This window comes from Oncorhynchus nerka, linkage group LG1 (genome assembly GCF_034236695.1).
Source record: "Oncorhynchus nerka isolate Pitt River linkage group LG1, Oner_Uvic_2.0, whole genome shotgun sequence".
NCBI lineage: Eukaryota > Metazoa > Chordata > Actinopteri > Salmoniformes > Salmonidae > Oncorhynchus > Oncorhynchus nerka.
In genome coordinates, this window is record NC_088396.1 from 9,552,449 (window position 1) to 9,575,638 (window position 23,190).

A 23,190-nucleotide genomic window follows, 5' to 3' on the forward strand; every position below is an offset into this window, starting at 1 on the left:
TCCAAGTAAAAAATAAAAAAGGTATTAGGTGAACAATAGGTAAGTTAAGAAATAAAAACAACAGTAAAAAGACAGTGAAAAATAACAGTAGTGTGACAGAGTGACTATGCATTTATGATAGTGGGTGGCGGGACACAATGCAGATAGCCCGGGTAGCCAATGTTCAGGGGCACCGGTTGGTTGGGCTAATTGAGGTAGCATGTACATGAATGTATAGTTCCATTGATCATCCTTGAGGTGTTTCTACAACTTGATTGGAGTCCACCTGTGGTAAATTCAATTGACTGAACATGATTTGGAAAGGCACACACCTGTCTATATAAGGTCCCACAGTTGACAGTGCATATCAGAGCAAAAACCAAGCCATGAGGTCAAAGGAATTGTCTGTAGAGCTCCGAGACAGGATTGTGTCGAGGCACATACAGTGGGGCAAAAAAGTATTTAGTCAGCCACCAATTGTGCAAGTTCTCCCACTTAAAAAGATGAGAGAGGCCTGTAATTTTCATCATAGGTGCACTTCAACTATGACAGACAAAATTAGATTTAAAAAAAAAAAGAAAATCACATTGTAGGATTTTTAATACATTTATTTGCAAATTATGGTGGAAAATAAGTATTTGGTCAATAACAAAAGTTTGTCATTATGGGGTGTGTAGATTGATAAGGGAAAAAAACATGTGGGAAAAGGGAAGGGGTCTGAATACTTTCCAAATGTACTGTATATACTGTATTCTATTCTACTGTATTTTAGTCAATGCCACTCCGACATTGCTCAATCTAATATTTATATATTTCTTAATTCCATTCTTTTACTTTTAGATTGTGTGTATTGTTGTGAATTGTTAGATATTAACTGCACTGTTGAAGCTAGGAACACAAGCATTTCGCTACACCCGCAATAACAACTGCTAAATATGTGTATGGCACCAATAAAATTTGATTTGATGTGAAGAGGTCATTTGGAACCCTTGGAGATACCCTCTGATGTGGCACAAGGCATTGTGAGTAGATTATTTGCCTCTGTCGGACTGAGTGGCCTTCAATGGCAGCAAGTCTTGCCATCTCTCTCTCTCAGCGACACACACATACAAAGTCGAAACCATTTCCACTCACACTTGAGAGAACGAAGGACATCTCTCTGACGACTCGCATGAGAAAGGCTAGAAATCACTCAATGAGTCACAAAGTATTGTGTTACGTTCAGGTCATTCTTCGTAACACCAAGTGCTTGTCGTTCTGTCGGAAAACAGACAAGACGGTCACGGCGATAGAGAACCACGCGTCGCCACATCACTGAACTGCTAAAAAACCACAGCCCTCGCTACCCCACCTTTCAGTTCCATTCATAGTCAAGCACGATTTGCAGTCACCCCACAGTGGCTTTTGAAGCTTACTCCCACACACACACACTCATTTATTCACACATAACTCACATGGACGCACGGCGTTGGGCACACAGACACGCACAACAAAAACAGATAAACACACCCACTCACTTCCAAAACATTCACGTCTGACACCGTTTGTGTGATCCTTTGGAAAACAGCAGACACACACCAGGGATAACAAACATACTGTATGCACTTAAAGCGCTCGTTTGACCCTATATCTACACTGCTTTAGCGCTTTCATGCCTTGAAATCCCTAGTGCTCCTGGTAGAAGTTACCACGACGACACAGATCTGATCTAAGATCAGTTTACCTTAAGCAATTGCTTGGAACATGCAATACTGACCTTACACCAGTGAAACATGGAAACTCCGTCCTACTCTGAAATGCTGGAATTAAAACAATAAAAAAAGCAGCTATTGTTTCCAATTGGCATAAAAAGCTAATTTAAATTTAGGGAGAGGAAGGCCCGCTTAGGGGAAGAGGGGGAACTAGCCCACGTACACGCACGCACACACACACAGAGACAACTGACCTAAAGAGCGTGAACTTACGTAGAGGAGCTTTGCGCTGGAGTGTGAACCCTTGGCAGGTGTCTCTCAGAGTGTGGGCGTGTGTAGCGGCACAAAGGTCCCATCACAGTATCCCCGTGGAGATCGATCCAGTCTCTCTGACTGCCCAGATAAATCAACATGGGTGACCCTGACTGGTGGATTACATCATCCCGGCTCATTTCAACAAGAGCCTATACACTCCCAGCTCATTATCAATACAGTCTTATACATGACCACATCGTATTGACAATAAACAGAGTGCTTTATCCAATACAGTGCACTCCTCTCAGTCTGCAGATTCCAATGTACGGCCTAGTAGGCTTGGGCGGTAGTAGGCTTGGGCGGTATTACTGTGTATACCGTATACCGGGGTATTTGGAAATAGCCACGGGATGGTTTTTTAATACCGCCAATACCATTGAAACTGTTTTTTTTTGTTGTTTTTCAATACATTTTCATATTTGTAGCAATTTTTTTATGTAAATACCTGTGTCAACTTGTGCAATATGATCAAAGTTAAAGCTGATCCTCTTCTTCATTTCACCTGTCACATTATTTGACATGATGAAGCTTCCCGTAGTTCCCCAGAACAGTTGACCCAGTCACATGTTTGTTAGTAAATAGCACAATGGGAGAAAGCGGGAGCAGTTGAGTCCATCTGTGTTACTGACAAGAGATTGCGTTTTATATTGAAATGCAACCGTCTTTATTCTTCAATAGAATGATCAGAGACGTGCAACTATGGTTTTCACAGACAATACATTAGAGCAACACATTCGGCAGAAAATAGCTTTATTTTCCACCAGGTGACGACAGAAGCGCAATGCTATTTGGCAGATGAGTAAATGAGCTTACAATGACAAAGAAAGGTATTTTTTGTTGCAAAAAAAAACCGATGCGTGGCCATCATATTTCTAATGGGTATCATAGAAAAAACATAACCAGCTACATTTCCTAAATGTTTTGCTTAAAGACCTCTTGCATTTTACCGAGCTACACGGACAAGAATACTGGAGAAGAGTAGCAACACATCAGTCAAAGCGCTGTCTTTTAATAGAATGCCCGTTTGTGACTTCTCATCCGAGTGGAGAAGTGCATCTGAAACACAACATTAGTTTGATGCTGAGCAGAAATTACAATAAGAAGCATTTTAGATCTGCGGTTACAAAATAGTACAGTATTTCGTTTTCTTTCCCCCCTGTGTGATGAACAAAGAATTCTGCATTAGGGCAACCCCTAATTTTAACTTGCTAATTATCTAAGTAAGTGGCTGAATTAATAAGATCACGGGGCATCATATTGTTAAGCTTTCTTTTTTTTCTTACCCTCTTTTCTTCCCAATTTTGTGGTATCCGATTGTTAGTAGTTACTATATTGTCTCATCGCTACAACTCCCGTACAGGCTCGGGAGACACTAAGTTCGAAAGCCATGCGTCCCCCGAAACACAACCCCACCAAGCTGCACTGCTTCTTAACAATTTTCTGTACAGCCGCCACTGTAGCTGATTCCTTGCATTTCTTTCTCCTCTCGTTCTGGGCCTGTCTTCTCCTCCCCCCTCTTCTCCTAGCAGAGCAGGCAGGCCAGTTGCCCTAGTGACTCCCAGACTCCACACAGGCACAGTGTGTACACAGCACCGTTTTTCCTCCAGATAAGCATGCGTCAAACCTTTGTTAATTTGCACAATGTCTCTCGTTTACATTCGCTTGTAAATGTCCAAACTCAAAAATGACATTGGTAGCTCCTACCTATACATGTATAACTTTATGAGCTGGATTGCCTGTCTATACAAAGCGCTTATTTTTGTTTGTGCACATTTAGCTAATTTAGATAGCAGCCTCCATGGAAATGTGCTATTACTTGTGCAAATTTTGTTAGCATTCTGGTAATAGACATCCAATGTGCTTTTTTTTTGTATGTTTGGCGCCCCCTTGTGTACTAAGCCGGTAATACTGTAAATGTGAGAGAGAAGGGTGGTAATGATGATATGAACATCTGGATACTCTCCAACCCTACTGCCTAGTAGAGCAGAGGTAGGTTAGCAAATGCTAAAGGGCACTGTTAGCTTCCCTGAGGCTGTGTGGTGATAATCATTGACTTCACCCACCGCTGTAAATTATTTCACAATCTTCCTCGTACCGCAACAGAGTGAGGGAGGATGCGGGAGACCACGAGAGAGAAAGAGATACGGAGAAAATTAGACAAACTAATAGCTGACTAGGCGGTGGCGACGGAAGCAGCGGTAGCTTGTAAACAGGAGGCTTTGATTTGACGTGAACAGAGAATGAGGTCATGGTGCCGGGGCTCGTTTTTAAAAAATCCTAGCTGCTACAGTATGGCCCATCCGCTGGGAATAGAGCTTGGGTTAGCGTCAGCGGCTAATGTGCTTAGCGGGAGCTCCGGGCCATGCGGTGCCTCACCTGGTGCCCGCTCTCTCGCTTTCAACCTCTCTCTCTTTCTCTCTATGTATCGCCCCTTGAGACTCTACAGCAACAGTGTTGACTCGATAGAGGATGGAGGGAGTGGGGGGGGGGGGTGCATACACAAATAGAGGAGGACTGGTGCAGAGGAGAGGAAGACTGACAACGAGGGAGAAATTTAGAGGGCAAGAGGGGCAAAAACACTAACAGCAAGAGAGGGAGAAGGTCCACTAAAGACAGGAGGATGTAGGGATAGCGAGCAATACAGAAGGTAGGGCACAGGGAGAGAGAGAGGGACGTTGAGCGAGCGAGGTGAATGAAAAATGGAAGGAGGAGACGTGAAATGGGGGGGGGGGGGACAAATAAAGAGGAAAATGAGAGAGGGGAGTGACTGTGAGCATGAACACATGAGCGTGTTCGTCTAAGCCAAGTTTGTCTCAGCTGTGTTCCCATCCTTTTACAACGTGCTACACTCAAACTAAATTGCTTGAATTCTCTCAAAGCCTTCCTCCCGCTCTCTCTCAAGCGGCCACTTCGCAGTCTCCCTATAGCTCTTCCATACTCTCTAGTGCTGACAACATTAATATATGTTTGACTGGGAGGGAAAAAACTAACTCAACGTAAGTGGCAAATAACACACACATACACAGCCTGGCGTCTCTTATTAGCGCTGAGTGGGAATAAAGTGTAGGCGGCGTTTTGCAACAGAGAGACTATTCTGGGATGCGTTTGGGGCCCGCAGTAAAAATGGGAATCTGCCAGCAGTGTTAATTATGAAGCTGGTTGAGAGAATGCCAAGAGTGTGCAAAGCTGTCATCAAGGCAGAAGGTGACTACTTTGAAGAATCTAGAACATATATTTTGATTTGTTTAACATTTTTTGGGTTACTACATGATTCCATACGTGTTATTTCATAGTTTTGATGTCTTCACTATAATTGGCTCTGATCCAAGATGGCGTAGCAGTGGGACGTGTGTTTGCCTCGTCCCGTGTAAATATTCTGTTTTTCGTATTTTTTTTCTGATATATTTTAATCTCACTTTTCATCTACGAACGAAATATACTTTCCTGCAACCCGCCTCACCCAATGTGGTACGGATCTGCTATTTTTATAACTTATAACTGGAACCAGCTAACTAGCTACTAGCTATTAGTCATTGTTAGCCACTGCTAGTGGTCTTCACCTTTAGCTCGGACACCAGCGGCTTTAGCTCGGACAATACCTTCCAGTCTGCTCAGCGCGATATCAACCCAGAGCATATCGGACTGCTTTTCTCAACCACATCACCGGATTCCTGTCGCAAGCTCTGGACCATTACACCGGATCATCCTAGCTGCAACCGAGTGGCTATTGTTGGCTAACGCCTCTGTCCCGATGCAAGCACCAGTTAGCCTTGAGCTAGCCTCGAGCTAGGCCCATCTCCCGGCTAGCCGACGAAGTATACCAGCTAATATTTGCCAATTGGCCTGGACCCTTTATTGTCGACATGGAGCCCCGCTGATCCATCACGACTGGTCTGCCGACGTAATCGTCCAATGTGTTTCAACAGGCTTTTACGTTGCGATGTCGCCGAAGAACCATCTGCTAGCCACGGCACGCTAGCTTTCTGAACGCTGTGTCTCCAGCTCACCTAGCATAGTAGGGACTACCGAACGGCCCCCTGACTCACCTATTGCTGCTCATTGGACCCTAAGATCACTCTGCTACACAGCTGATGCCTGCTGGACTGTTCACCAACACGGTACCTCATTTTGTTTATCTGTCGGCCCCAGCCTCGAACTCAGGTCCTGTGTGTACCTAACTGACCCTTGCCGCCCATTCATCGCCATTTACCCGTTGTTGTCTTAGCTCTCCTGATCAACACCTGTGATTGCATTATGCCTCTCTCTAATGTCAATATGCCTTGTCTACCGCTGTTTAAGATAGTTATTATTATTTTATTTCACTGTAGAGCCCTCAGTCCCACACAAAATGCCTTAGATAGCTCTTTTGTCACCCCCCCCCACCCATGCAGACCTCACCTGGCTTAACTGGTGCCTCTAGAGATGCAACCTCTCTCATCGTCACTCAATGCCTAGATTTACCTCCACTGTACTCACATCCTACCATACCCTTGTCTGTACATTACGCACTGGATCTATTCTACCGTGCCCAGAAATCTGCTCCTTTTATTCTCTGTTCCCAACGCACTAGATGACCAGTTCTTATAGCCTTTAGCCGTACCCTTATCCTACTCTTCCTCTGTTCCTATGGTGATGTAGAAGTTAACCCAGGCCCTGTAGCCCCAGTACTACACCTATTTCCCAGGCGCTCTCATTTGATGACTTCTGTAACCGTAAAAGCCTTGAATTCATGCATGTAAACATCAGAAGCCTAAGTTTGTTTTATTCACTGCTTTAGCACACTCCGCCAACTCTGATGGCCTAGTGGTTTCTGAAACCTGGCTTAGGAAGGCCACCAAAAATTCTGAAATTTCCATCCCAAACTACATTTTCTCCGTCAAGATAGAACTGCAAAAGGGGGCGGAGTTGCAATCTACTGCAGAGATAGCCTGCAGGGTTCTGTCATACTATCCAGGTCTGTGCCCAACCAGTTCGAGCTTCTACTTTTAAAAATCCACCTTTCCAGAAAAAAGTTGCTCACTGTTGCCACTTGTTATAGACCCCCCTCAGCCCTCAGCTAAGCCCTGGACACCCTATGTGAATTGATTGCCCCCCATCTATCTTCAGAGTTCGTACTGTTAGGTGACCTAAAATAGGATATGCTTAACACCCCGTCCGTCCAACAATCTAAGCTAGATGTCCTCAATCTCACACAAATGATCAAGGAACCTACCAGGTACAACCCTAAATCCATAATGGGTCCGCGGTCAAACGACCACCCCTCATCAGTGTCAAACGGCCCTTAAAACACTTCAGTGAGCAGGCATTTCAAATTGACCTGGCCTGGGTATCCTGGAAGGATATTGACCTTATCCCGTCAGTAGAGGATGCCTGGTGGTTCTTTAAAAGTGCTTTCCTCACCATCTAAAATAAGCATGCCCCGTTCAAAGAAATGTAGGAACAGTTATAGCGCGTGGTTCACTCCAGACCTGTCTGCCCTTGACCAGCACAAAACGTTCTGCATTAGCATCGAATAGCCCCCGTGATATGCAACTTTTCAAGGAAGTTAGGAACAAATACACACAGGCAGTTAGGAAAGCTAAGGCTAGCTTTTTCAAACAGAAATTTGCATCCTGTAGTACTAACTCCAAAAAGTTGTGGGACACTGTAAAGTCCATGGAGAATAAGAACATCTCCTCCCAGCTGCCCACTGTTCTGAGGCTAGGAAACACTGACACAACTGATAAATCCACTATAATTGAGAATTTCAAGAAGCATTTCTCTACGGCTGCCCTGCTTTCCACCTGGCTACCCCTACCCCGGTCAACTGCCCAGCAACCCGCCAAAGCCCCCACCATTTCTCCTTGACCCAAATCCAGATAGCTGATGTTCTGAAAGAGCTGCAAAATCTGGACCCCTACAAATCAGCCGGGCTAGAAAATCGGGACCCTCTCTTTCTAAAATTATCTGCCGAAATTGTTGCAATCCCTATTACTAGCCTGTTCAACCTCTCTTTCGTATCGTCTGAGATTCCCAAAGATTGGAAAGCTGCCGCAGTCATCCCCCTCTTCCAAGGGGGTGACACTCTAGACCCAAACTACTACGGACCTATATCTATCCTACCCTGTCTTTCTAAAGTCTTCGAAAGCCAAGTTAACAAACAGATCACCGACCATTTCGAATCCCACCATACCTTCTCCGCTATGGAATCTGGTTTCAGAGCTGGTCATGGGGGCACCTCAGCCACGTTCAAGGTCCTAAACGACATCATAACCGCCATCGATAAGAGACATTACTGTGCAGCCGTATTCATCTACATGGCCAAGGCTTTCAACTCTGTCAATCACCACATTCTTATTGGCAGACTCGACAGCCTTGGTTTCTCAAATGATTGCCTCGCCTGGTTTATCAACTACTTCTCTGATAGAGTTCAGCGTGTCAAATCAGAGGGCCTGTTGTCCGGACCTCTGGCAGTCTCTATGGGGGTGCCACAGGGTTCAAGCCTTGGGCCGACTCTCTTCTCTGCATACATCAATGATGTTGCTCTTGTTGCTGGTGATTCTTTGGTACACCTCTACGCAGACGACACCATTCTGTATACTTCTGGTACCCTCTTTGGACATTGTGTTAACTAACCTGCAGACGAGCGTCAATGCCATACAACTCTAACTAAAACTGACAATCCTACCGATCCTCGACTTCGGTGATGTCATCTATAAAATAGCCTCAAACACTCTACTCAACAAACTGGATGCAGTCTATCACAGTGCCATCCGTTTTGTCATCAAAGCCCCATACACTACCCACCATTGCGACCTGTATGCTCTCGTTGGTTGGCCCTCGCTTCATACTCGTCGCCAAACGAGTATGACTGGGCACCATAGCAACACACACTCGTAGATATATATATATATATATATATATATATATCACTGGTTGTTATATTGTAATTACTCCGCCACCATGGCCTATTTATTGCCTTAACTCCCTTATCTTACCTCATTTGCACTCATATAGACTTTTTGTTTTATTTTGTTCTACTGTATTATTGACTATGTTTTGTTTATTCCATGTGTAACTCTGTGTTGTTGTATGTGTCGAATTGCTATGCTTTATCTTGGCCAGGTCGCAGTTGCAAATGAGAACTTGTTCTCAACTGGCCTACCTGATTAAATAAAGGTGAAATAAAAAAATATATACTACCCACCACTGCGACCTGTATGCTCTCGTTGGCTGGCCCGCTCTACATATTTGTCGCCAAACCCACTGGCTCCAGATCATCTATAAGTCTTTGCTAGGTAAAGCCCCATCTTATCTCAGCTCACAGGTCAACATAGCAACACCCATCCGTAGCACGCGCTCCAGCAGGTATATTTCACTGGTCATCCCCAAAGCCAACTCTTCCTTTGGCTGCCTTTCCTTCCGGTTCTCTGCTGCTAATGGCTGGAACGAATTGCAAAAATCACTGAAGCTGGAGACTTATATCTCCCTCACTAACTTTAAGCATCAGCTGTCAGAGCAGGTTACTGATCACTGCACCTGTACACAGCACATCTGTAAATAGCACACCCAACTACCTAACCCCCATATTGTTATTTTTTTTGCTCTTTTGCACCCCGGTATCTCTACTTGCACATCATCATCTGCATATCTATCATTCCAGTGTTAATGCTAAATTGTAATTATTTCGCCACTATGGCCTGTTTATTGCCTTACCTCCCTAATCTTACTACATTTGCACACACTGTATATAGATGTTTCTATTGTGTTATTGACTGTACGTTTGCTTATCCCATGTGTAACTCTGTGTTGTTGTTTTTTGTCGCACTACTTTGCTTTATCTTGGCCAGGTCGCAGTTGTAAATGAGAACTTGTTCTCAACTGGTCTACCTGGTTAAATAAAGGTTAAATAAATCAAATTTAAAAAATTCTACAATGTAGAAAAAAGTTTTAAAAATTAAGAAAAGCACTTGAATGAGTAGGTGTCCAAACTTTGACTGGTACTGTATATCTTTTTTTATTGAACACCCCCCCCCCCACCCACCCGGTAATCTAAGCATATCTAAAAATCTATTGTGAAATAAAAACGCAGATAAATAAATACACCTTGCATAGTACAAACATCAGAAATAATTGACAAATTATAGAGATCCATTCGTAGATGTACAGATCTGTTGGGATTGTAGTTAAGACATTTACATTACATTTACATTTAAGTCATTTAGCAGACGCTCTTATCCAGAGCGACTTACAAATTGGTGCATTCACCTTATGACATCCAGTGGAGCAGCCACTTTACAATAGTGCATCTAAATCTTTTAAGGGGGTGAGAAAGATTACTTTATCCTATCCTAGGTATTCCTTAAAGAGGTGGGGTTTCAGGTGTCTCCGGAAGGTGGTGATTGACTCCGCTGTCCTGGCGTCGTGAGGGAGTTTGTTCCACCATTGGGGGGCCAGAGCAGCGAACAGTTTTGACTGGGCTGAGCGGGAACTGTACTTCCTCAGTGGTAGGGAGGCGAGCAGGCCAGAGGTGGATGAACGCAGTGCCCTTGTTTGGGTGTAGGGCCTGATCAGAGCCTGGAGGTACTGAGGTGCCGTTCCCCTCACAGCTCCGTAGGCAAGCACCATGGTCTTGTAGCGGATGCGAGCTTCAACTGGAAGCCAGTGGAGAGAGCGGAGGAGCGGGGTGACGTGAGAGAACTTGGGAAGGTTGAACACCAGACGGGCTGTGGCGTTCTGGATGAGTTGTAGGGGTTTAATGGCACAGGCAGGGAGCCCAGCCAACAGCGAGTTGCAGTAATCCAGACGGGAGATGACAAGTGCCTGGATTAGGACCTGCGCCGCTTCCTGTGTGAGGCAGGGTCGTACTCTGCGGATGTTGTAGAGCATGAACCTACAGGAACGGGCCACCGCCTTGATGTTAGTTGAGAAGGACAGGGTGTTGTCCAGGATCACGCCAAGGTTCTTAGCGCTCTGGGAGGAGGACACAGTGGAGTTGTCAACCGTGATGGCGAGATCATGGAACGGGCAGTCCTTCCCCGGGAGGAAGAGCAGCTCCGTCTTGCCGAGGTTCAGCTTGAGGTGGTGATCCGTCATCCACACTGATATGTCTGCCAGACATGCAGAGATGCGATTCGCCACCTGGTCATCAGAAGGGGGAAAGGAGAAGATCAATTGTGTGTCGTCTGCATAGCAATGATAGGAGAGACCATGTGAGGTTATGACAGAGCCAAGTGACTTGGTGTATAGCGAGAATAGCAGAGGGCCTAGAACAGAGCCCTGGGGGACACCAGTGGTGAGAGCACGTGGTGAGGAGACGGATTCTCGCCATGCCACCTTTTAGGAGCGACCTGTCAGGTAGGACGCAATCCAAGCGTGGGCCGCGCCGGAGATGCCCAACTCGGAGAGGGTGTAGAGGAGGATCTGATGGTTCACAGTATCGAAGGCAGCCGATAGGTCTAGAAGGATGAGAGCAGAGGAGAGAGAGTTAGCTTTAGCAGTGCGGAGCGCCTCCGTGATACAGAGAAGAGCAGTCTCAGTTGAATGACTAGTCTTGAAACCTGACTGATTTGGATCAAGAAGGTCATTCTGAGAGAGATAGCGGGAGAGCTGGCCAAGGACGGCACGTTCAAGAGTTTTGGAGAGAAAAGAAAGAAGGGATACTGGTCTGTAGTTGTTGACATCGGAGGGATCGAGTGTAGGTTTTTCAGAAGGGTGCAACTCTCGCTCTCTTGAAGACGGAAGGGACGTAGCCAGCGGTCAGGGATGAGTTGATGAGCGAGGTGAGGTAAGGGAGAAGGTCTCCGGAAATGGTCTGGAGAAGAGAGGAGGGGATAGGGTCAAGCGGGCAGGTTGTTGGGCGGCCGGCCGTCACAAGACGCGAGATTTAATCTGGAGAGAGGGGAGAAAGAGGTCAGAGCACAGGGTAGGGCAGTGTGAGCAGAACCAGCGGTGTCGTTTGACTTAGCAAACGAGGATCGGATGTCGTCGACCTTCTTTTCAAAATGGTTGACGAAGTCATCTGCAGAGAGGGAGGAGGGGGGGAGGAGGATTCAGGAGGGAGGAGAAGGTGGCAAAGAGCTTCCTAGGGTTAGAGGCAGATGCTTGGAATTTAGAGTGGTAGAAAGTGGCTTTAGCAGCAGCGACAGAAGAGGAAAATGTAGAGAGGAGGGAGTGAAAGGATGCCAGGTCCGCAGGGAGGCGAGTTTTCCTCCATTTCCGCTCGGCTGCCCGGAGCCCTGTTCTGTGAGCTCGCAATGAGTCGTCGAGCCACGGAGCGGGAGGGGAGGACCGAGCCGGCCTGGAGGATAGGGGACATAGAGAGTCAAAGGATGCAGAAAGGGAGGAGAGGAGGGTTGAGGAGGCAGAATCAGGAGATAGGTTGGAGAAGGTTTGAGCAGAGGGAAGAGATGATAGGATGGAAGAGGAGAGAGTAGCGGGGGAGAGAGAGCGAAGGTTGGGACGGCGCGATACCATCCGAGTAGGGGCAGTGTGGGAAGTGTTGGATGAGAGCGAGAGGGAAAAGGATACAAGGTAGTGGTCGGAGACTTGGAGGGGAGTTGCAATGAGGTTAGTGGAAGAACAGCATCTAGTAAAGATGAGGTCGAGCGTATTGCCTGCCTTGTGAGTAGGGGGGAAGGTGAGAGGAGAGGTCAAAAGAGGAGAGGAGTGGAAAGAAGGAGGCAGAGAGGAATGAGTCAAAGGTAGACGTGGGGAGGTTAAAGTCGCCCAGAACTGTGAGAGGTGAGCCGTCCTCAGGAAAGGAGCTTATCAAGGCATCAAGCTCATTGATGAACTCTCCGAGGGAACCTGGAGGGCGATAAATGATAAGGATGTTAAGCTTGAAAGGGCTGGTAACTGTGACCGCATGGAATTCAAAGGAGGCGATAGACAGATGGGTAAGGGGAGAAAGAGAGAATGACCACTTGGGAGAGATGAGGATCCCGGTGCCACCACCCCGCTGACCAGAAGCTCTCGGGGTGTGCGAGAACACGTGGGCGGACGAAGAGAGCAGTAGGAGTAGCAGTGTTATCTGTGGTGATCCATGTTTCCGTCAGTGCCAAGAAGTCGAGGACTGGAGGGAGGCATAGGCTGAGATGAACTCTGCCTTGTTGGCCGCAGATCGGCAGTTCCAGAGGCTACCGGAGACCTGGAACTCCACGTGGGTCGTGCGCGCTGGGACCACCAGATTAGGGTGGCAGCGGCCACGCGGTGTGGAGCGTTTGTATGGTCTGTGCAGAGAGGAGAGAACAGGGATAGACAGACACATAGTTGACAGGCTACAGAAGAGGTTACGCTAATGCAAAGGAGATTGGAATGACAAGTGGACTACACGTCTCGAATGTTCAGAAAGTTGAGCTTACGTAGCAAGAATCTTATTGACTAAAATGATTAAAAATGATACAGTACTGCTGAAGTAGGCTAGCTGGCAGTGGCTGCGTTGTTGACTTTGTAGGCTAGCTGGCAGTGGCTGCGTTGTTGATTCGGGGCTAGCTGGCTAGCTAGCAGTGTTGATTACGTTACGTTGCGTTAAAAGAACGACAATAGCTGGCTAGGTAACCTAGAAAATCGCTCTAGACTACACAATTATCTTTGATACAGAGACGGCTATGTAGCTAGCTATGTAGCTAGCTACGATCAAACAAATCAAACCGTTGTACTGTAATGAAATGAAATGAAAATGTGATACTACCTGTGGAGCGAGGCGGAATGCGACCGGGTTGTTAAGTTCTATTCGGTAGACGTTGGCTAGCTGTTGGCTAGCTAGCAGTGTCTCCTACGTTAAGGACGACAAATAGCTGGCTAGCTAACCTCGGTAAATTAAGATAATCACTCTAAAACTACACACTCTAAACTACACAATTATCTTGGATACGAAGACAGCAAAGACAACTATGTAGCTAGCTAACACTACACTAATCAAGTCGTTCAGTTGAGGGTAATAGTTTCTACAGTGCTGCTATACGGTAGACGGTGGACGTTAGCTAGCTGGCTAGCTGCTGGGCAGATAGCAGTGTAGACTACGTTAGGACGACGAAATACGATAATTACGCAATTATCTTTGATACAAAGACGGCTATGTAGCTAGCTAAGAAGAAATTGCTAAGATTAGACAAATCAAACCGTTGTACTATAATGAAATGTAATGAAAAGTTATACTACCTGCAGACCGAAGTGCGACTGCTCGCTCCAACCCGGAAGTTGGAAATGTCTACTGCTGCTTTTTCCCCCAGATGTCCAAAGTGGACACCCTGGCCCTGTGAATCCTGGCTGTGGACAGTTCCATCAGATAACTTCCTTAAATTTGAAGAACCAATGCTGCAATTGTAACTGATGAGGTGGTATCCACCTTGGTACAATCATTTTCTTAGCAGCTGTAGTTCCTGCCAACCGCACTCTCCATTGGCGTTCAATTCAGATTCATCACAAACCGACATCACCATTGGATCTAATGGCAATATTTGGTACAGAGAATATATCGTTGACTTTCTACCAGAATTCAACCACCCCCGGGACATTAAAACACTGGCGGATTTCCTGGAAGCTAAAGAGTCCATTCACGTATCTTTGAAAGTATAAATACCCTTCCTAGATCCACACAATTCCTTTTTACGCCCTATTGGAGAGTATGAATGCCATTTAAGATTAGATCTCGAATGCGTCTCTGTTGCTTTCCACACATTTACTGCGGAAACTATAATTGGTCCAAACAATTATTCAGAGTCAGCCCAGAAAATAATGCGTATTGTATTCTTATTGGAGTTTGGAATGATAGGTGACGAAAGCCCACCTGATGATTTTGTTCTCTGTAGTGTTCCATATTTAATCTGCGGTCTGCAATAGTCTTTATGGCAGACTATTGGTCTAAACTTGACTCTATAGGAGGAGGCAGTGGTAACATGGAACTCAAATTGATACAAGGGATGAAATTCATTTTAATAATTGAGATTCTCGCATGCAAAGAAGTAGGCATAACTCACCATCTGTTTATGTTTTTTTGGACCTTTTGAAAGGTGAAAAGTAGGTTCTTCCTGCAAATAGTGTAAATAGATTTGTCCTCCCTTGTATCAATTTGATGAGTTCCATGTTACCACTGCCTCCTCCTATAGAGTCAAGTTTAGACCAATAGTCTGCCATAAAGAGGTTCATTTTCAGGAAAAAAAAGAGACCACAGATTAAATATGGGGCACTACAGAGCTCCCGAGTGGCTGAGGCACTGCACCTCAGCACAAGAGGTGTCACTAGAGTCCCCGGTTCAAATCCAGGCTGAATCACATCCAGCTGTGATTGGGAGTCCCATAGGGTGGCGCACAATTGGTCCAGCGTTGTCCGGGTTTGGCCGTCATTGTAAATAAGAATGTGTTCTTAACTGACTTGCCTAGTTAAAGAGAAGGGGAAAAAAGCATCAGGTGGACTTTCCTGTTTTTTCCCCCACCTACGATTCCAAATGTGTAAAGTGATCTGATGATCTGTTGTTGATTTGGCTTCTGTGACATTACGGATCCTTCCAGGGAATGGACGCATGACACAGTCCTTTTTTCAATACCTGCAGCAACCAGACCATGCGGCTAGATTATGGACCGGGAGTACCCACGGACAGATACTAATGGTCTTTCTCTTTCGCACACACAGACAAGCACAGTATGCACACACATAGGCAGAGACACACCCATAGGATCGTAACACACACATTCCAGGTGGCATTTGTATTGTATAGTGTGTACAGTCACTAATCTCTAGTCAATTGATTCATATCAGGTCCATCTCTGTTCTACTGAGAAAAAAAACAAGTATTAGCCATTTAAGCTAAATCCTCTGGTGCCTAAGTGCCTGTTCAATAAGGGGGACATTGATGCCAGCTAATACAATTAAGCTCCATCATGACAAGAGCTTTTAGGTCAAGCTTACTCCCAGGGGAAAAGTACGAAGACGAAACACAAAGGTTGCAAATAGAGAATGACCAAGCAAAACACTAGACGTAATTAAGGTGTAACGAACACACACACTCCCAAACCACTGCCACGGTCTGGTGTCTGAAATTGCTTGGTAATTGCAATTCCTTGTGCTCTTGAATGCTCGTGTCATGATGAAGTTTGTTCTTGAATGCTTTCTCCCCAGAGTCTGACTGCCTTTTATCCTGCGGAAACCCGCTGAGATTAAGCATTCCGGCAGAAAAGCTTTCTGAATTCCCAATGGGAATAATAATAATAATAATGGATCATTTGCTACCGCCAGACACTTAACACTCTTTTGAAGGGGGGAGTGAGATGTCTTCGGGAGGGTAAATAATCTTAGATGAGGACAATTTGACATGTTTGTTTCTTCAGTTGATCCCTTGGTTGAAGTCAGCGCTTTTGGGGAGTTATGTAAAGCATACAGCCCAATTATCCCAAACCATGTTTGTCTCAAGCCGACTACATAATATAACATAATTTGCCTGCTTTGATTCGTTTTTTCTTTAGGGGTTGAGGGAGAGTGAGATAAAACGTGTATGTGCACGTGTGTGTGTGCGCCCACATAAGGGTGTGGGTGCCTACTTGAGAGAAACAGAAGGCGAGCGGGGGACCGACCGACAAAACCCGATCAAAAGACTACCCGACACAATATAGCCTAATGTGGTTCAAATCAGAGAGTTTTTCATGTAAACACCACATGGTAACTCAAGCCAGTCAACACAAACATACATTTTAGGAGACTGCTACTGTCACGAGAGTGCTGAGTTTAAAATGTAATAGATCGTGTGCTCCCACGGTCTTAAGAAACAGATATAACTGACATCTATAACGTAATATCGGTCTGTGTTTGTCCAGCCTGTGCTTTCCTTTGAAACAGTTCCACCAGTCAAATTCTCCCTATTGACTAATCAAGTGGTTTGTGGATGTAAAGGAGGGCACTGAGCCTGTATACAATCATTTTAGAATGAGGGGTGCTGTACTTCTGCTGGTGTTGCTGTACTGTCTGTTTGGGGTATGGGCTCAGGGAGAGAGTGTGATTGACAGTCATGGTTATGTCGCTACCTGAGACAAGCCACAAAGGGGTGACTGGCAAGACCCCCACCACCCCTGACATCTGGACTGAGCTGAGGGTGCTGAGAGACAAAGTGAACATCCTGGGTGCTGTCGCGGGTAGAAGAGAGAGTGGAGCTGGACGCCACTAACACTGAACTGCAGCTCCGGAAGAACAAGGTAGAGGAGAGAAAGAAACCGGGGTAAACAGCTGAGCTGTCCACCATGGATGGCCAGCGTGACTGCCAGTGAGAGGGAGTTGGATGAGCAGAAAAGGGAGGTGACGACTCTTCGAGAGGAGCTGTGCGTCACTAAGACTGAACTGTAGCTCCAGAGGAACAAGGTGGAGGAGCTGGAGAGGGTGAGTGCAGACAGACCAAAGGTTACCTTTCTCTGCTAGTTTGACTGGTTCAGGAGCTGTAGGACCATTCAATACTGAAACCACCCTCGTCTACGGTACTGTCATTACAAACATCGGCACAGCCTGCGACTCACAGCACCACTCAAAGGAGTTTACTACTTTAGATTCACCATCACTTATTTCCGCAGGTGTATTGTTGGGTGTATATGCAAGAATGACCAGAAAGTTACATTTAACTGAGAATTAAATGACGTAGATCATTTACATGTATCTAATGCACTAACTTTCGAGCTGGAGGTGGGAGATGTGGTCTACATGTGTCTTCCCAAAGGACAAGGGGCCTTTTGGTGATCATTGTAACCATAACACCTTTAGTGGCTTCCTGCGCTTAGCTGTGCGAATGGGAACGACTGTACCACAATCAAGTGAAGAGCCAAGGCTTTCTAGCTCCAGGAGGTTAGGGCTTTCTAGCTCCAGGAGGTTAGGGCTTTCCAGACCCAGGAGGTTAGGGCTTTCCAGACCCAGGAGGTTAGGGCTTTCTAGACCCAGGAGGTTAGGGCTTTCTAGACCCAGGAGGTTAGGTCTTTCTAGACCCAGGAGGTGAGGGCTTCCCAGGCCCCAAATGTTATTCTGTAACCCAATATGAAAACGGAATTAAAAAATATCATTGCAAAAAAATCTAAGAAAAAGGTGGACCATATTTTTTTGAACACTGTTAATCTTTAAATCACAAACATGATAGAGTGGAATTTCTTATTTTCATCCACCTGATAACTGTTGATGTTTTCAAATGAACACCACCGATCCATCTGCAGACATGGTCTTTTTAACGGTTTAGTACGTTTGTTTTGTGAGCAAGTGCAGATAATTTGTCTCGCTTTCCTTTCCATCCGTTGCACCATGTCATCGCTAGAACTGTTGACGTTGATGTTGCTCTCCATCCGTTGCACCATGTCATCGCTAGAACTGTTGACGTTGATTTCCATCCGTTGCACCATGTCATCGCTAGAACTGTTGACGTTGATGTTGCTTTCCATCCGTTGCACCATGTCATCGCTAGAACTGTTGACGTTGATGTTGCTTTCCATCCGTTGCGCCATGTCATCGCTAGAACTGTTGACGTTGATTTCCATCCGTTGCGCCATGTCATCGCTAGAACTGTTGACGTTGATGTTGCTTTCCATCCGTTGCACCATGTCATCGCTAGAACTGTTGACGTTGATGTTGCTTTCCATCCGTTGCACCATGTCATCGCTAGAACTGTTGACGTTGATGTTGCTTTCCATCCGTTGCACCATGTCATCGCTAGAACTGTTGACGTTGAAGTTGCTTTCCATCCGTTGCACCATGTCATCGCTAGAACTGTTGACGTTGATGTTGCTTTCCATCCGTTGTACCATGTCATCGCTAGAACTGTTGACGTTGATGTTGCTTTCCATCCGTTGCACCATGTCATCGCTAGAACTGTTGACGTTGATATTGCTTTTCTTTGACCCGAATTCAAAACCAAGATGACGCATCCCGTTGGGTTTACCCTGTCAATAAAACATTCAAACAATACAGTAAACCACATTGTTGTTTTGTACAATGAGCCCACCAGTCCCATACATCGCGGTGCCACTGGCTATACATCCTCCCCATAACCCCTCTTCCACACACGAGCATCGAATGAATCCAATCCAAGGCTTACAGGCCTTTACCTCGATAGAGGTAGACCATAATTGATGGTTTCATACCAAATAGCATAATCCAATAGCTTGTCTCAAACAAGCCTTTCTTGTATCAAACTGTACTTGTACAATGGGACATAATACAGTTTAGTTTAGTAGTAGACAACACCCAGTGCACAAAAGCCCCCTGGGCAGAAATGAACAGTCACACACCACACGCTGTTTAAACATGATCCGTATAGCAGAGTGGGAAACAAATGTGCAGTAATCAAACCTCCCTGTCACGTGGGCTCCCTCTCCGGCCTCTAGGTCATCAGGCTGCTCATTGTCCCGATACACATGTCACCATCGTCACGCGCCCCAGCGCGTCATGACACTCACCTGGACTCCATCACCTCCTTGATTACCTGCCCTATATATGTCACTCCCTTTGGTTCCTCCCCCAGGCGTCATTGTTTCAGTTTCATGTCTGTGTGTTGTTCTTGCGTTCTGCCTTGTGTTAGTATCGCGTTCTTGGTTGTTGTTGTTTTATTAAAACGTTTCACCTGCACCTGCTTCTGCCCCATCATTACACTCCCAGTTCATATATGTCCTTACTGGACCGGGTGAGAACCTGTGGAGAAGGCGGGATGTGTTTGACGGTGTGTGTTAGCCAGGAGAGGATGTGTGTGGAGGTGTGCCCGCACGTGCGTGTTTTATCATCTCCCGTGGGAAACAATCCGCCATGATGACGGCTCACATTTTCCCCAAGCAAGATGCACGTGCAGCTCCAACTGAACAATAGAGAACACACAATGCTTTCGTATTGAGATGACGAGAACAGCAACAACAAGTTGCATTGTTTCATTTTGATCCCATCTTTAAAGTGAAATCCTCTGTTCATAGCAGCAATCCCTTTAAAAAGTATGAACTGTGTACTATAAACAGAGCACGGCATATTCATCATTCTCTCGCACACTTTGACACACACACACACACACAGCTTGGTGTGTGACAGCACTGTCTGGCCCCAAATCATTCTGTGGCTGTCTCTCTCGCAGTGCACGGCATACATCAGCCATTGAAGTGGCTTTTCGTCGGAACTCTTTTTCATTGCCTCCGTCTCTCTTTTTATGTCTTCTCCTTCACTTTCCCCGTTACAGTTTTACTGTCCCAAACACACATTCGCTCTCCAACTTTCCCCTCTTCCAAATAACACTACCAAAATCTCACTCATAACAAAAAAACACATGGATGTAACGATAAAATAATAAAGATGTATCCAAACCAGGGGTTAGCAGTTAAACGGCAAAACCCTGTACTACACTATGTGTTCTCTGTTGTGCCACTGCCAATAAGTGACAGGTTTGGGATCAGCGTGAGACTTTAACACTGGGTAAAGAGAGCTGGCTGTGATGTGTATTGGCCTGACATGTGTTCCGCCAGAGACAGATTGCATTGGGCTGTCCCTGCTGAGCTCGGCCTTCTGCTGCCCTGGCTAGCCTGGCACTAGCTAGCAGTGGCTAGTGGCTAGAGCGTCCTTGCCTGCCCTTTCTTTCTGCTAGGGCGCCCGTTGGGACCTGATGCACGGTGACTGTTGATGTGGTGACTGGGCGCGGTGACCGTATGTAGAGACGAGAGGGGGTGGTGGGGTTTTGGGAGTGGGCTGAAAAGCTCTCTAGGGGAGAGATACCTGGAGTGGGAGAGTACACTTACTGTTAGTGTATACTGTACATCAGAGCAACTTCCAGTCCAAAAGGGCCAAAACACCGTTTTTTTGTTTCTACCTCATAGTTAATTGCACTCACTTGGTGTCCCAGATCTGAATCAGGCCCTGATTAGAAGGAGAGGATGAAAAACCTGATTAAAAAATAACAGAGACCAAACGGCATTTTACCCAGTATGGCCTTATCAGTGTATACCAGTGTTTAAGCCTACTCTCAAGACGCTTGATCTTGCAAGCTAGACATTTAGCTAGCAAGTTAGCAAACCAAATGTATAGCTGGAGCCCTGGGCTGGAGAAAATGTGTTGGGCACATAGTTACAGATAGTTAGATAGTTACTCTTATAGTAATAAGATATTTTAGCTGACAAACATTATAGTAGTGAACTTCAAGTGTAACTTGATCACTTCTCTTGCGCTGCACAACAATGGATCGTCATGTTATAATTTGGGGACGTTATTGAAAATCATACCGTGGGTATTTCGATAATACCCCGGTATACGTTATACCACCCAGGTCTACTCACCAGCACAGTCAATTTCCTCTGAGAGTCGAGTTTCTTTAAACCAATGACATCCAAAGGTCAAAGGGTGTGAGGTAGCTCGATTGCACTTGACGCAATGGAGCAATTGAGTGCAGGAGGGCGCACGTCACAAACGGTAGAGAGCCAGGGACGTACCACACACACCACCGCCGCCGCGGTCAGCCGTGATCAATAGAGGAATGGAGTGGTGGTGCATGGGCAGTGGAAACTATCGTACGGTGCAGAGTGGAGGGAAAACCAGACCCAGACACCCCCCCCCTACGGCAATTTAGGAGGGAGGGCAGATAAGGAATGTTTTGGGAGGTTGTTACCAACCGTCCCAATATACAACAGGCACAACATGACAGTCAAAACAAGGCACATTGTCTGGGAGCTGTGATATGAATAGAAAAGAGACTCGATGACACCACACTGTGAAAATAAGAAGACAAAAGCCGTCGGGAAAAAAATACAAAAAGAGAGACACACACACACACACACACACACACACACTGCTGTTTAAACATGATCAGTGTAGCAGAGTGGGAAACAAAATGTGCTTTGCCGTAATCAAACCTCCCAGTTCATATCTGTCTTTACTGGACCAGGTGAGGACCTGTGGAGAAGGTGGGATGTGTTTGACTGTGTGTGTTAGCCAGGAGAGGATGTGTGTGGAGGTTTGTGTTGGAGGTGTGCCCGCCCGTGCGTGTTTTATCTCCTGCGGGACACCATCTGCCATGATGACGGCTCACATTTTCCCCAAGCAAAAGGCTTGCCTGTACAGCTCCAGCTGATCAATAAAAATATACAAGGCTTTTATATATTTAGATGAAAAGAACAGCAAAAAAAAAAAAAAAATGTTGCATTGTTTCATCCCATCTTAAAAGCTAATCATTGCACCAGCATCCCAATAGACAGACTGGGCACACGATGGACAGATACAGCACGGGAAATCTTTGTTCTGGTAGCTCGATTGCACTGGACGCAATGGAGCAATTGAGTGCAGGGCGCAAGTCAAATGGTAGAGACACAGGACACACGCTGAGAAAAAAGATAAATAGAGCTCCTAAGCAGAGTGGGGGGGAAATTGCCTACCCTAAGCAGTGGGGGAAACAACTATTAACAAAGTGGACGTACCGTGAGACAGAGATGAGAGTTGGAAGTTACTTCTCTGGATTTCACTCTGCGTTGACTTCAAGAGTGAAGGGGGGGGGGGGTTAGAGTGAGAGAGAGAGGGGAGGAGAGAGAGAGAGAGAGAGAGAGAGAGAGAGAGGGAGGAGAGAGCGAGAGAGAGAGAGAGAGAGAACACGGCAAGTTAGGATGAGCAAGCCTTGTATAACATCATTATACATTCAGTGCCTACATAACACTGCCTCACTGGGACGCATGCAAAGAAGTCTACATCCAACGGACCAGGAGGAGACGTGTATTATAACAGCTAGCAAATTCAGCGAATGTGCCTTTAAGACTGCGGATCCAACTTTAAATTAGACAAGACTAATTGAATTAGTTTAAACGCCAATGGTTTCTCAGGTACATAGGTTACGTCCCAAACGGCACCCTATTCCCTACATAGTGCATTACTTTTGATGAGAGCCCTATGGTCCCTGGTCTAAAGCACTGCACAGAGTGTCATTTGAGACACGGCCAATACTGTAGCAAACGGAGGTGTTTTTTGTTGTTGTAGGTTTTTACATTCTTCATCAAACCATTTCTCAATGTTGTTAGTTGTCTTAGGTTTTTCTGCTGGAAATAAAAATGGGATATGTTAGCGGTTTTGATATGTTAGCCTCCTACTGCTAAGTTTACACCTTCACTATCGCAGGAAAACATGTTGTCCTGGAAGTTGTCTAAGAGGGATTGGATTTGTTGCTGGCCAATTGTTTTTTGGTAGGTTTCTACACTACCCTCCTTCCATCTATAGCATTTCTTAAGTTCGTTTGGCTTCGATACTTCATGTTTGA

At 45.8% G+C, this 23,190-nt stretch overlaps 1 protein-coding gene across 2 annotated transcripts in view; it reads right to left on the reverse strand.

The window, feature by feature from the left end:
- adarb1b (adenosine deaminase RNA specific B1b) overlaps window positions 1–23,190 on the reverse strand; it is a 171,360-nt gene that overhangs the window by 66,014 nt on the left and 82,156 nt on the right. Inside the window, exon 3 of one of the 2 annotated variants that reach the window (XM_065001522.1) lies at window positions 22,364–22,418. The exons of the other annotated variant lie outside the window; for it this stretch is intronic. The gene's annotated coding sequence lies outside the window, so the exon portion shown is untranslated. The remainder of the gene's footprint in view (window positions 1–22,363; window positions 22,419–23,190) is intronic. 2 annotated transcript variants of the gene reach the window in all.